Source organism: Acomys russatus, chromosome 7 (genome assembly GCF_903995435.1).
Source record: "Acomys russatus chromosome 7, mAcoRus1.1, whole genome shotgun sequence".
Classification (NCBI taxonomy): Eukaryota; Metazoa; Chordata; class Mammalia; order Rodentia; family Muridae; genus Acomys; species Acomys russatus.
This window is the reverse complement of record NC_067143.1, coordinates 65,960,408-65,972,632: the sequence shown is the minus strand read 5'-3', so window position 1 is coordinate 65,972,632 and position 12,225 is coordinate 65,960,408. Positions and strand designations below refer to the sequence as shown.

At 45.5% G+C, this 12,225-nt stretch overlaps 1 long non-coding RNA gene across 2 annotated transcripts; it reads right to left on the bottom strand.

Moving 5' to 3' along the window:
• Positions 1–11,181: 11,181 nt before the first annotated feature.
• On the bottom strand, positions 11,182–11,796 carry LOC127192320 (uncharacterized). Of its 2 annotated transcripts, none has more exons than XR_007830941.1 (3): positions 11,653–11,796; positions 11,392–11,449; positions 11,182–11,333 (listed from the first exon to the last, which is right to left on the bottom strand). It is a non-coding gene; the product is annotated as an uncharacterized LOC127192320 (long non-coding RNA). The 2 variants fall into 2 exon arrangements; XR_007830940.1 differs by lacking the exon at positions 11,653–11,796 and adding an exon at positions 11,566–11,631 and having other exon boundaries at positions 11,392–11,478.
• Positions 11,797–12,225: the final 429 nt, after the last annotated feature.

The following is a 12,225-nucleotide window of genomic DNA, read 5'->3' as shown; positions in this document are numbered from 1 at the left end:
TTTGTATAACTGACACCCTTGCCTCCTTTCCTTTTGCTCTATTTACTGTACATGTGCATGTATGCACACGCGTGCCACACTGAGTGTGTGGTAGCCACAGGGCAACTTTTAGGAGTGGGTTCTCTCCTTCCATTGTCTGAGTACAAGCTCAGCCTTCTTTCCTTAATAAATTTCTTTTAGATTTATTTATTTTACTGTGAGTGTTTTGCTTGCATGTTTATCTATGCACCCTGTCTGTACAGTGCCTGAGGAGCTCAGAAGGGGGAGGGGACCCCCAGAACTGGAGTTACAGAGCCTTGGGAGCCACCATGTGGGTTCTGGGACCTACACCTGCGTCCTCTGCAAGAACAGGTGTTCTTAGCCACCAAGCCATCTCTCCAGCCCCATCTTCCTTCTAATGCAAATATTTCCTGTTTAAATTTACTCAGGTTACTGATTCTGTATTTAATCAACTTGATACATGATTCTTTAGCTTAATATCTTAAAAGTCAGGGATTGTCTTTCAAAAAAAATTGGCCAAGTGGTGACAGCAACATGAGCTTTAATACCCAAATGTCATAGACTTTATTGCAATTTTTTTTTTTACTGTCATAACTTAGACTTTTCCCATTATCACTGTGTCTTCCTGGCCCTCTATCTTCGAAGGATTAAGCTAAGTCAGACCCAGTGGTGTGTGCCTGTGGCCACAGTGCTTGGAAGGCTGAGGTAGGACTGCAGAGAGCTTGGGGTCACCCTGGGCTGCACACAAGGGGCTCAGACATCGCTCAGTGGGGAGTGCTTGCCTAGCGTGATGGCGCCCTCACGAGTGAGCAACACCACTGCTAGAGGAACACCCTGACCTTTCCACTTACGGGCATTAAGTGCTTTGCCAGACTTTGGACAGGAAACCACTACACAAAGCTGTGTTGCTAGTCTACCTTCTGAGAGACAACAGAATTCCCTATGAGCAGCCACAGAGCCCCAGCGAGGACTGCAGAAAGTGACTCCATGGTCCAGCGTGGTTTCCCAGATACTGGGCTGATAAGACAGATACACCCATCACTAAGGCAAATGTCAAACTGCCGGCCATGTCTTCCTAACACTGAGCAAACGTTTCGTAGCTTCTAGTAACGTGTAACGTAAGAAATGAATGACTAGCCGGGCGTGGTGGCGCACACCGTTAATCCCAGCACTCAGGAGGCAGAGGCAGGCGGACCGTTGTGAGTTCGAGGCCAGCCTGGTCTACAAAGTGAGTTTCAGGACAGCCAGAGCTTTTAGACAGAGAAAGTCTGTCTCAAAAGCCTCACCAAAAAGAGAAAGAAAAAGAAAAGACTGCCTGAGGGTATAACTCAGTGGCAGAACACTTATCTAGCACGTATGGCCTCAGCACTGTAGGGTAAGATTAAGGGGGCAAAGCTGATTTCAGCCCATGGGAAACGCTGACAAACGTCTGGGTCTCTCACACACCTCAAAACAATACAGTAACACTAATGGTGAGAAAGAGGCCGGCATCAAACTCACAGTGACTTCCCTGCCTTAGCCTCCTGAATGTTGAGATGATAGGTATGCATCGCTGAACTGAGTGAGGAGAATAGGTTTTCATGTTTTGAAATGTTCATTTATTTATGTTGAGATAAGCTGGCCTCGGTAGCCAAGGGCGGCTTTGAGCTTCTGACTCCCCTGCCTCCACCTCCTGGAATGCTGAGAGCACAGGTGTCCACCTTCATGCCCAGCTTATGCAGTGGAAGAGACTGAACTCGGGGCCTTGTGCACGCTAGGCAAGCACTCTGCAGACTGAGCCATTTCCCCAGCCCAAGTCCTGTGGCTTCTGTGGACTTGTTTATTGGGGGGCTCACTTCCACAATCAAGGCTCTCTTCGAGAATCCAGTGGGTCCACGTGCTGGGTCTGAACCCAGGACTTCCTGCAGCCAACTAAACTGCATCTCCAGCCTGTGTCTGGGATTTTAGAGCACTCCACTGAAGAACGCTCAGAAAAATGCCTGGCCAACGCCGCTGATACATTACACCTTAAACTACAAGGCGGCCTCCCAAAGACGTTACAGTGTGCTCTTGGGGTGGGCGATGACACAGCTAAAGGCAGAGTGGCTAAATCTGGCTTCAGTGTTCAAGAGCCTGGCTAACCTGCCGGGCGTGCTCACTTAGCTCCTGGAGCGTGCTATGATGTGTCTGAGAAGTTAATGAACAGGACGCCTGGAAAAGAACACAGACTGCCAGTGTTCCTCCACAGCTGACCGTGAAGGGACCCTCCCCCAGGGACCCTAAACCCTCCTAAGACCCCAGTTTGCTTGACTAAACCAACTCCACGAAAGGCTTCAGGATTTTCACTCTGCCTAACTAGGTCAAGTTTCTAACAACTCCTGGAAAAATCACAAGTAATGGACAGCTATAGCTCATAGGCAGCTGATCAGCTTATAGAACAAAATGACCGGATATCATGTTTTTATTACTCCATGGTCTTGGTAAAGAACACAGCTGGCCCCGTCCAATCAAATTAAAGGCCAACTCCTGAGTAAGCGCCAAAACCTCATTGACTCAAAAAGCTCCCCCCGCCCCCCCCCCCAACCAAACCAACAGCCAATCCTGAATCCCCTCATATATTCTCACTCAATTCTGACCAATCAAGTAAAGGTTGTCACAAATCCCTCCAACTGTGTAAGTTGAGCCTGCCCACTCATTTCAGAGTCGCCCTCTAGAGGAGAGAGGCGATCCTAGCATGCTAGAATAAAAACACTTTTTGCATACTGCCTTCGGGTCTTTCTTCAGCAGACCATGCAGACCCTAACATTTGGTGGCCCATACGGGGATCTCTGAAGACAACTCACACACACACCCAAGGGCAGTGGGGTGTTTCAGGGGACTCTTTCTTGGTAAGCTTTTGGGTGCACCTGTGTCTTGTATTGCCTTTGTGTCTGTCTGAAAAGCCACTCAGAGCGTAAGAAAGGGGGACAAAGGGGACATAGTGGACTCACGGACAGTTCTCCAGCCAGGGAGGCCAGAGGTCTTGACTCTCGGTTTGGCTGTTTCGCACTCCCGGGGAGTCAGGCGGTCTTCATCTAGTCTTCGCCCCGAGTACACAGGGGCCCAGACCCACGGAGCCGTTTGGTTTTTTGCTTTCATTTTCCTTGGAACGATCTTTGGGGGTCTACTTGTATGTGTGCGCGCGCGCGCGTGTGTGTATGTGTGTGTTGCTCGCCGTCTTGTTGCTTTGGTTTTTAAAGTACTCAATTATGGTTCAAACTACATCTACCCCCTCTCTGGTTCCCTTTGATAAACACCTGAAATCTGTTTGGCCGTATATTGTCGAAGTCTCGAGACTGTGTCGTTTTTGTGTTGCCTGTCTGACATGGCCATCATGTCAAATTTTGTTTCTATGTCTGTAATATTACTGTCTGTATATTTGTTTAATTGTTTAAATGTTGTTTTACATCTTATATTCTGAGAGAAAGGCCAAACTCCATCTGCTGGCCATTAGTTCTAACTCATTTCAAAGATTCTCAAAAGAGAAATAACAAAAATTGATAAATTAGCTCTGTCCTTGGAGCCAGCCAGTTGCAGGTGAAAGTCTTCTGCCTAGATCAAATTGGCAACAAGCCCAGGGCTGCCTGGACTCCCAATGATGTGTTCTGAGCTCAGGCGAGCCCCTTGACATGGTGAGGGCAGGGTCACTACCCACAGCGGGGAGGAGCTGAGCAGTGGGAGCTAATGTGTCGGGTCTTTCCAGGGGCCTCAGTGGTAAGCAGTGACCAGATGAAGCCACCAGTAAGGGCCCTGTCAGTCACAGTCACTCATTGGGCTCCTTGGCGATGGGCTCCGCATAAATTTCACTATGGGGGCTGTGCATTTCCAACAGGGGCGTGTGTGTAGAAACATCCCGGGCAGGATGCCAAAATTAGATAGCCTTAGTTTCTCTATTATCTTCTACAGGTTCTGCCTTTAGCATTTAATATTTAGGTGTAAGATCCATTAAGAGTTATGCTATAAAAAACAAAATTAATAAAAACTGTAATATGCTAATCAAACAGGCAACAAAATGCTCCTCCCTTGAAACTACAGCTAGAAAAAGAAAAAAAAAAGTTTTGTCTGTTTTACTACATGTTTGTTTCTGACTGGTTTTAAGTGTTTGAATTTACGGTGTTCTGTATGTCTTGGTTATAAATTAGTGGTTATTGGGTGTGGTTAAAAATCTGTAACATCTGTAACAGAAAGTTAACTTAAGCTTGTAATTTAGGGTTGGAGCCTTTCTAAACAACAAATGGCATAAGCCAACTAAAGAAACAGGTCTTCAAAAGTACTTTAAATTAAAATAAGATTTTTTTATAATTTCTGTCCTATATTAAATACTCAACTTATAAATTATAAGATTTAAAACAATGTCTTTTTAATGAGGTATTAGAGCTGCACCTCTACGTGTCCATATTCAAGAACTTTTCTTGCTGGCAGCCGAACTGTAACATGAAAACGATACACTTAGTACTGATTTTAAAAACACCAAATTGTTAGCACTATTAAAACTTGGTTTTACCTTATAAACATTGTGGTTATGCTCTATGACTTTACTCTTTAAAGAGGTTCTTTAATTTTGATATTACAAAAGAGTTTTTAAAAAATTTTTAATGGACTGGAGGGATGGCTCAGAGGTTAAGGGCACTGTCTGCTCTTCCAGGGGTCCTGAGTTCAATCCCCAGCAAACACAAGCGGCTCACAATCATCTATAATGAGATCTGGTGCCCTGTTCTGATGTGCAGGTGTATATGGAGGCAGAACACTGTATATGTAATAAATAAATAATTTTTTATTTTAATAAGGTACTATATAGTTACTGATTGTATTAATTTTACTTAAAAACAAACACTTTTGTTCAGGTAAATCAACCATCTTATGTTTTATTACCTGTAAATCTGACCCAGCCTTGGTTTGATAACCCAGGCACTTAGGCATTAAATACAATGCTTCTGAGGTGACCTGGGCACAGGTTAAATCCCACCTCCATGGGCATCAATACAACCCTGAGTTATCCCTAAACATGCAGCCCTTACATTAACAAATTACAGCCATTGGTTCTGCTCAATTAGAGTTTACCTCGGCTTCCAAGATTACAGATTCTAACAACCTCTTCCCTTTGTCTCAGGACGACTTTTGGTTTATTATAATCAAACTGGACATAAACCTGGGAATTGTGCTTGTTTTGGTTCTTGTCGTTCCGGTTACCATCTGAGAACTGAAATGCCCATCACGCCAAAACATTAGAGCCTCTTTCTTAAATATTAGCTCACGTGGGGCCACTGTGGTGTTGTAAACATTAACTGCAACAGCTTTGGCCTACAAACCTTTCTGGGGTCTAATGACAATTTACACTCTGACTACTAAAAGTTGATAATATACTTCTTGGGACATAACAATCTGCCCAGGCTGGCTTGGATGTTTTCTTTCTGTCTAACGCCCCTGAAACCACAAAGGCTACCAGCCTGGGAGTAGGCTGTGACACTCTGACAAAATATGCCCTTAACACTACAAGACTACTAAAAAAAACTGGGCTAAAAGATTGATGAAAACATAATTGTAAAAAATAATAATAATAACTCCGTTCTGTCATGGCTTATCAATGATGACTAAATTTATGACCAAAAAAAAGGCTAAAACATATCTGGAGACAAAAGACGATCTGATCTATGTTTCAAAACAGCATACATTTGTCCCTGCCAACAGACAGCTGGCAGTGGTTTTGGTTAACAAACCAATAAAGAGTTTGAAAAAAAAAAAAAAAAAGGCGAACACAAAGCTGAAAGCCCACTGCCAGCTTACGGCAGCACAAAGAAAACCCCAGCACCAAAGCTTATACAGTTCAAGTTACAGGGTTAGAAGAAACTCCCAGGCAACAAGCCCTGAGAAGACAGGGCTGGAGAGACGGCACAGCAGCTAACAGCACGGGCTGCTCTTCCAGGGGCTAAGGAACAATGCCCAGCACCAAAAGAGGGACTCACAACTATCTGTTAACTCCAGTCCCAGGGCATCCGACACCCTCTTGTGGCCACCGTGGGCACTGCATGCATGTGGTACACAGACACGCAGGCTAAACCCTCATAAACATAAGCAAATCTTTTTATAAATGCTGCGCAAAAGCTGTACATCTAAATTAACCTTTCAAACCTCTTTTAGTAGCCAAATGGAACTGTGCATGATACAGCATGTCAGGGTGGCCTTGGTTTTCACTGGCAGCATTTTGTTTTCTTATATGCCCTGTGGCCGTGTGTCCTACCAGTGACGCACAGAAATTCTAGGTGTGAAATCTACCATCTTCTTTAGGACTTCCTATTTCCCTTGCCTCTCGATACTCACCGCTTCTTCTTTCTTTCTTCTTTTCTTTTCTTTTTTTAAGATTTATTCATTTTATTATGCATACAGTATTCTGTCTGCATAAACACATGCAGGCCAAAAGACAGCACCGAGTCTCGTTATAGTTGGTTGTGAGCCACCATGTGGTTGCTGGGAACTGAACTCAGGACCTTTGGAAGAGCAGCCAGTGCTCTTAATCTCTGAGCCATCTCTCCAGCCCTAAATGTTTTCTGTTTTGTTGGTGTTTTGCAATTGTTGTTGTTTTTGTTTTGTTTTTGTTTTTTCATTTTTTAAGACAGGGTTTCTCTGTGTGGCTTTGACTGTCCTGGACTCTCTCTGTAGACCTGGCTGGCCTCGAACTCACAGAGACCCACCCGCCTCTGCCTCCCAAGTGCTGGGATTACAGGTGTGCGCCAACCACACCTTGCACCTCTCATTTCTTACTTAATGTGGAGATCAGAGATAACCTTTAGAAGTCAGCTTCTCTCCTGCCACCACCTGGGCCCATGAAGCAAACTCAGACTACCAGGCTCATCAGCCATTGCCTTGACCGGCTGAGCCATCTAGATAGCGCTCTTGCTTCCTTCTGACCACTGAAGACCATTCTGAGCACACTGTCCCCTTTATCCCAGCCTACTCTTTCAGTGCTCATTCTAGACACAACTAGAACAATTAGCTCACGCATTGCTGAGGCCTTAATAAATGTCGACTTGCCATAAAAGAAATGGAACGTACTCGATTACATCAGGTGGACGAGTGATGGCAGAGAAATCTCTTGAAACCCAAAAGCAACCGATTCATCTACAGACTTCCATCAACTGGAACTATGAACGTTGCACAGGAGAGCTGAGGAAAGACGCCCACAGGAAGAAGAGCAGAGGTGTGAGCTAGTCTCCTTCCCTGGCCACGTCAGTAGGAATGGTCGTGCTTCCTTCATCATCATCCTCTTCCATAAGGGCCATACAGACCTTGAAAGGAGCCAGTGTGCCAACTGCTGAACGGCAGACTGAGCCAGACGTTGCAGGCTGGGAGTTTACTCTCTAAGAGCAGGATGACATGAAATCCATTCAACTTCCTGTGTAGCCCAGGCTGGCCTCAAATGCAAAGCACTCATGCCTCAGCCTTCCCAATGCTCAGATCACAGGCAGGAGCCAACAAGTCTAGGATAATGTGAAATGTTGTTGTTGTTGCTGTTGTAGACATGTAACCCAGATTTCCCTGAACTTACTATGTAGCCTGATCTTCCTGTTTCTGCCTCCTAGGTGTCAGGACTACAGGTGTGCACCTCCACACCCAGTTTATAAGGTGCCGGCAATAGAACCCAGGGCTTGGTGCATGCTAGGCAAACATTTGACCAATGAGCAACACCCCAGCCCCATGATAAGACAACGCAAAAAGCACGGATCCACACAGAACCAGAGCCTTCCCCTATGTATCCAGTGAGTCCAAAACAAGCCTCCCAAGTTCCAAGCCCAGAAAAACAACTCCAAAGGTGTGACTTACACACAGAGCCAGAATTTTTTAGCTATGAAATCACTCGAGTAGTCAAGTGGTTATCCAGTTAGGAGTATAAACTGCGTAACTGTGTGTGTAAGAGAGGGAAGGAAGGAGGGGTAGAGGGAAGGAGGGAGGGAGGGAGGGAGGGAGGAAGGAGGGAGGGAAGGAGAGAGGGATAGAAGGGAGGAGGAAGGGGGAGAGAGTGTATGTGTCTGTGTGTGTGTGTGTGTGTGTGGGAGAGAGAGAGAGAGAAATGTGGTGTATGTTCACATGCAGTGCAGAGGGGCGGAGCCACAGATACATAAGGGATCATGCCTAGCTTTCTAACTGGGGATTTGAACTCAGATCTTCAAGCTTGCACTCCAAGCCTTCTTACCATTGAGTCATCTCCCTAGCCCTGTCCTTGCCTTTGTGAATCTTTCTTCTTTTTCTCTTTCTCTTTTCTTTTAATTTTTTCCTCTCTTTAAGGCTTAAGTATGTTTTCTTCAAACAAATGTTTATGTGTTAAGAAATCACATCAGGCCAGGTGTGGTGGTGCAGGCCTTTAATCCCAGCACTCGGGAGGCAGAGACCAGGTGGATTGGTGTGAATTCAAGGCCAACCTGGTCTACAAAGAGAGTCCAGGACAGACAGCCAAGCCTACACAGAGAAACCCTATCTTGAAAAAAACCAAAAACCAAAAACCAGGAGAAAAAGAAAGAACTCACATCAGATATTATGCTAGAAAGCAAAGATAAATAATAGATGCTTCCTTGATGTGGAAGCCTTTAATATAGTGAGAGAGGCAGGTTAATCAATAAGCAGTTCTGAGGGAAAAGTTGCTTTAAAAAACAATGTACAGAACAGCCATGTTTCTGTTAATGAAAAAGTTTGAAAAATGTATTTATTCATTTGTTTTGCCCGTATGTATGCCAACACACTGAGTGTATGTCATGCACACGGGCCAGAAGAGGTGTCAGCTGCCCTGGGACTGGAGTTACAGACACTTCTGAGCCACCATGTGTGTGGTGGGACTCAAACCCAGGTCCACTGGAAGAGCAGCCAGCACTCTAACTGTTGAACCATCTCTCCATCCCTGAGAGAGTCCAGCATGTGGGGAGCTAAGACATGAGGATGGCGGCGACTTTGAGACTAGCCTGGGCTACAGAGTAAGACTATCTCAAACCACCAAAGCAGAACAAACGCTAAGAAAAATTAAAGTGGTATTCAAGACTACACATATTTAGTCTGATGACTCAAATGTCAAATGTCTTTTAAAACCCCCATGAGAGGTTCAAAAGATAGCGGAAGGAAACCCACCTACAGGTCCAGGGCTGTGCAAAACTAAGCCTGATGGCTCCTGCTATAATCCCAGCACTGGAAAGGACAGGTTGAAGGATCATAAACACAAGGTCATCTTCAGTTCCAGGAAGTCCAAGGCCAATAAGAGTTTGTGTACCACCATGCCTGGCCATGCCCAAGTATTAACAGGAAAAGTATGAGAAATGCAAACAAACTTCATAGAAATGAAATCTCAATCTCTCCTTCCTACAAACACTAAACGACTGGCTGAACCTGTGCATTCATTCATCCTCACTTGAAATTCCATTCACTTTTTTACACCAAAATAATGACAATTGAACCCTGTATCCCAGCCCAGCCTGCACTCTGGATCCCCCAGCCGCTACCAACCTCTGAGGTTCTAGAATTACAGCTGTGTCCCACCATACTCAGTCTTCTGGACCATATTAAGTGAAAAACTATGGTATGTCTGTAAACATTTACAGGGAACATCTGGAAAGAAATATCGGCATGCCCTGAGGCTGGGGTATATTGTAGCTCTGTATAGAGGATTTGAGGAGCATGTGTGAGGGCCTGGTCTCAACTCCTAATGCTGTCCTCCCCCCCCCCCGACCACCCACCCTCCCCCCACCCCCCGTAAATGGTATACTTACATAAGTTATGCAAGGGTAGGTAGTTAGAGAAAAATTCATGACAGGTAAGAGCTAAGTGACTTTAAACAATCAACTCCTTTCAACTAGAAAGGCAAAAAGATGGGTCCTGTGTGACCCACTTGAGTGGAAATAATAAACACAGTCACTTCAGATGACCGCTTAGGCGACAATGCTCTATCTTTCTAGTGTCTTCTTTACTTAACTGCCTGCAGTTTGATGAACGTCAGCGCATCTCTACACAGTCATCAGTTGCACAACAAACAACGCATTGAACATTCATGGGCGGTTGTTTTTAAATAACCAGACCAAATCCCCAAACTAGAGAGAAGTCCTTCCCTAATGACTCATGGAATAAAAGCAGAACAGAGCCAAGCACGAGGGCACATGCCTGTAATCACAGCTCTAGAGACAGACTAGTCCCACAGCCTGGCTATATTTTGCGTTGCGCGCGTGTGCGCGCGCACGCGCGCACACACACACACACACACGAACAAAGAAACAAATGCACGCCCAAGAAAATAACAGAAATGCAACTTAGCAAACCATTTCTTTCTCTAGGCAGCAATAAGGTCTGCTCCAATCGCTGAAGCCACGTAAGTCACTGCCAAGGAGCCCAAGCTCAGAAAAGAGACGACAGACACTCTATCTGTGACAGGGACTTCTCCTCTGCTGAGATCCACATCAGTCCTTCCTTCCCAGTAACGTACGCCCCATCTTACTAGGGTAGCCATGCATCCAGTTACACTTCTTTGGAGTCTGAGCTTTGGTTCAGGGAGTCTCCAAGGAGAAGGAACGCATGTTTCCTTGTCTCTGCCTGGGTGCCTGGAACCCTGCTGGGACACTAGAAGCCTGGCAGCCATCTTTGATTTTTGAGAACTAGGGAAACCTTAGCAGGCCAAAGACCAAGAACTACAAGATTAGGTCTCAGCCGGGCAGTGGTGGCGCACGCCTTTAATCCCAGCACCCGTAACTCCAGTTCCAGGTGATCTGACACACTCTTCTGGGCTGAGGGCACCAGGCACACACATGGTGCACAGACATGAATGTGGGCAAAACACCCGTACACATAAAATAAAATAAAGCTTAAATAACAGAATTATTTTACGGACCGAAGAGATGGCTCAGTGATTAAGAAGCCAAACTGCTCTTGACTTTAACTATTTTCAGATTTCAGTTTCTCTCTCTCTCTCTCTCTCTCTGTCTCTGTCTCTCTCTCTCTCTCTCTCTCTCTCTCTCTCACACACACACACACACACACACACACACACAAAATGATGAATAAATAAATAAAATCTTTTTTAAAAGATGAATCACTTTAATCTGAGTATTGTGCTTACTATTTATAATCCTACCATACAGGAGGCTAAGGCAGGAGAATAACTATCAGCTAAAGACCCACCTGGGACACACAGTGAGCTCGAGACCAGCCTGGGACACACAGGGAGCTCTAGACCAGCCTGGGACACACAGGGAGCTCTAGACCAGCCTGGGACACACAGGGAGCTCTAGACCAGCCTGGGACACACAGGGAGCTCTAGACCAGCCTGGGACACACAGGGAGCTCTAGACCTGCCTGAGCCACACAGGGAGCTCTAGACCAGCCTGGGACACATAGTGAGCTCTAGACCAGCCTGGGACACACAGGGAGCTCTAGACCAGCCTGGGACACACAGGGAGCTCTAGACCTGCCTGGGACACACAGTGAGTTCTAGACCTGCCTGGGACACACAGTGAGTTCTAGACCAGCCTGAGCCACACAGGGAGCTCTAGACCAGCCTGAGCCACACAGGGAGCTCTAGACCAGCCTGGGACACACAGGGAGCTCTAGACCAGCCTGGGACACACAGGGAGCTCTAGACCAGCCTGGACCACACAGTGAGTTCTAGACCAGCCTGGGACACACAGTGAGACTCTGTCTTTACTTCTCCCCCTAATAAATAGAATTATTTGAAATGACAAAATAAATGTTGTGTTTAAACCACCCCTGTGTCTGTTTTATGGTCTCTCCCTGTGTTTTATTGCTGTTGAAGGTCATAGCTGGTTTCCTTTGTCGCAAACAAACAAGCAACAAATTTTCACTGAACACTTACCTTCAGGCAGGCTAAGGTTCTGTCTTATTCTTTTTTGTTTTTTCACAGATGAAGCCACTGAGATCTCAAGTGGTAAGATGATCTACACAATATTAAGTTTGTGGACAACAAGTCTTGGCTTCTGGACCAATTTTTTCCCATGAAAAACTGACTCTTGGATTCTAAATGGAAAAGAGAGAGAAATTAAATATAACAATAAATTATAAATACATCCTTATTTAGTGGGAATAGTATATAAGAATATGTGCCATGATATACATATTATAAAATTAGCAGGACTTGGTGGCCCACGCCTTAAATCCTAGTACTAGAGGCAGAGGCAGGAGGATCTCCGGGAGTTCAAGGCCACCTGGTCTACATACTGAGTTCCA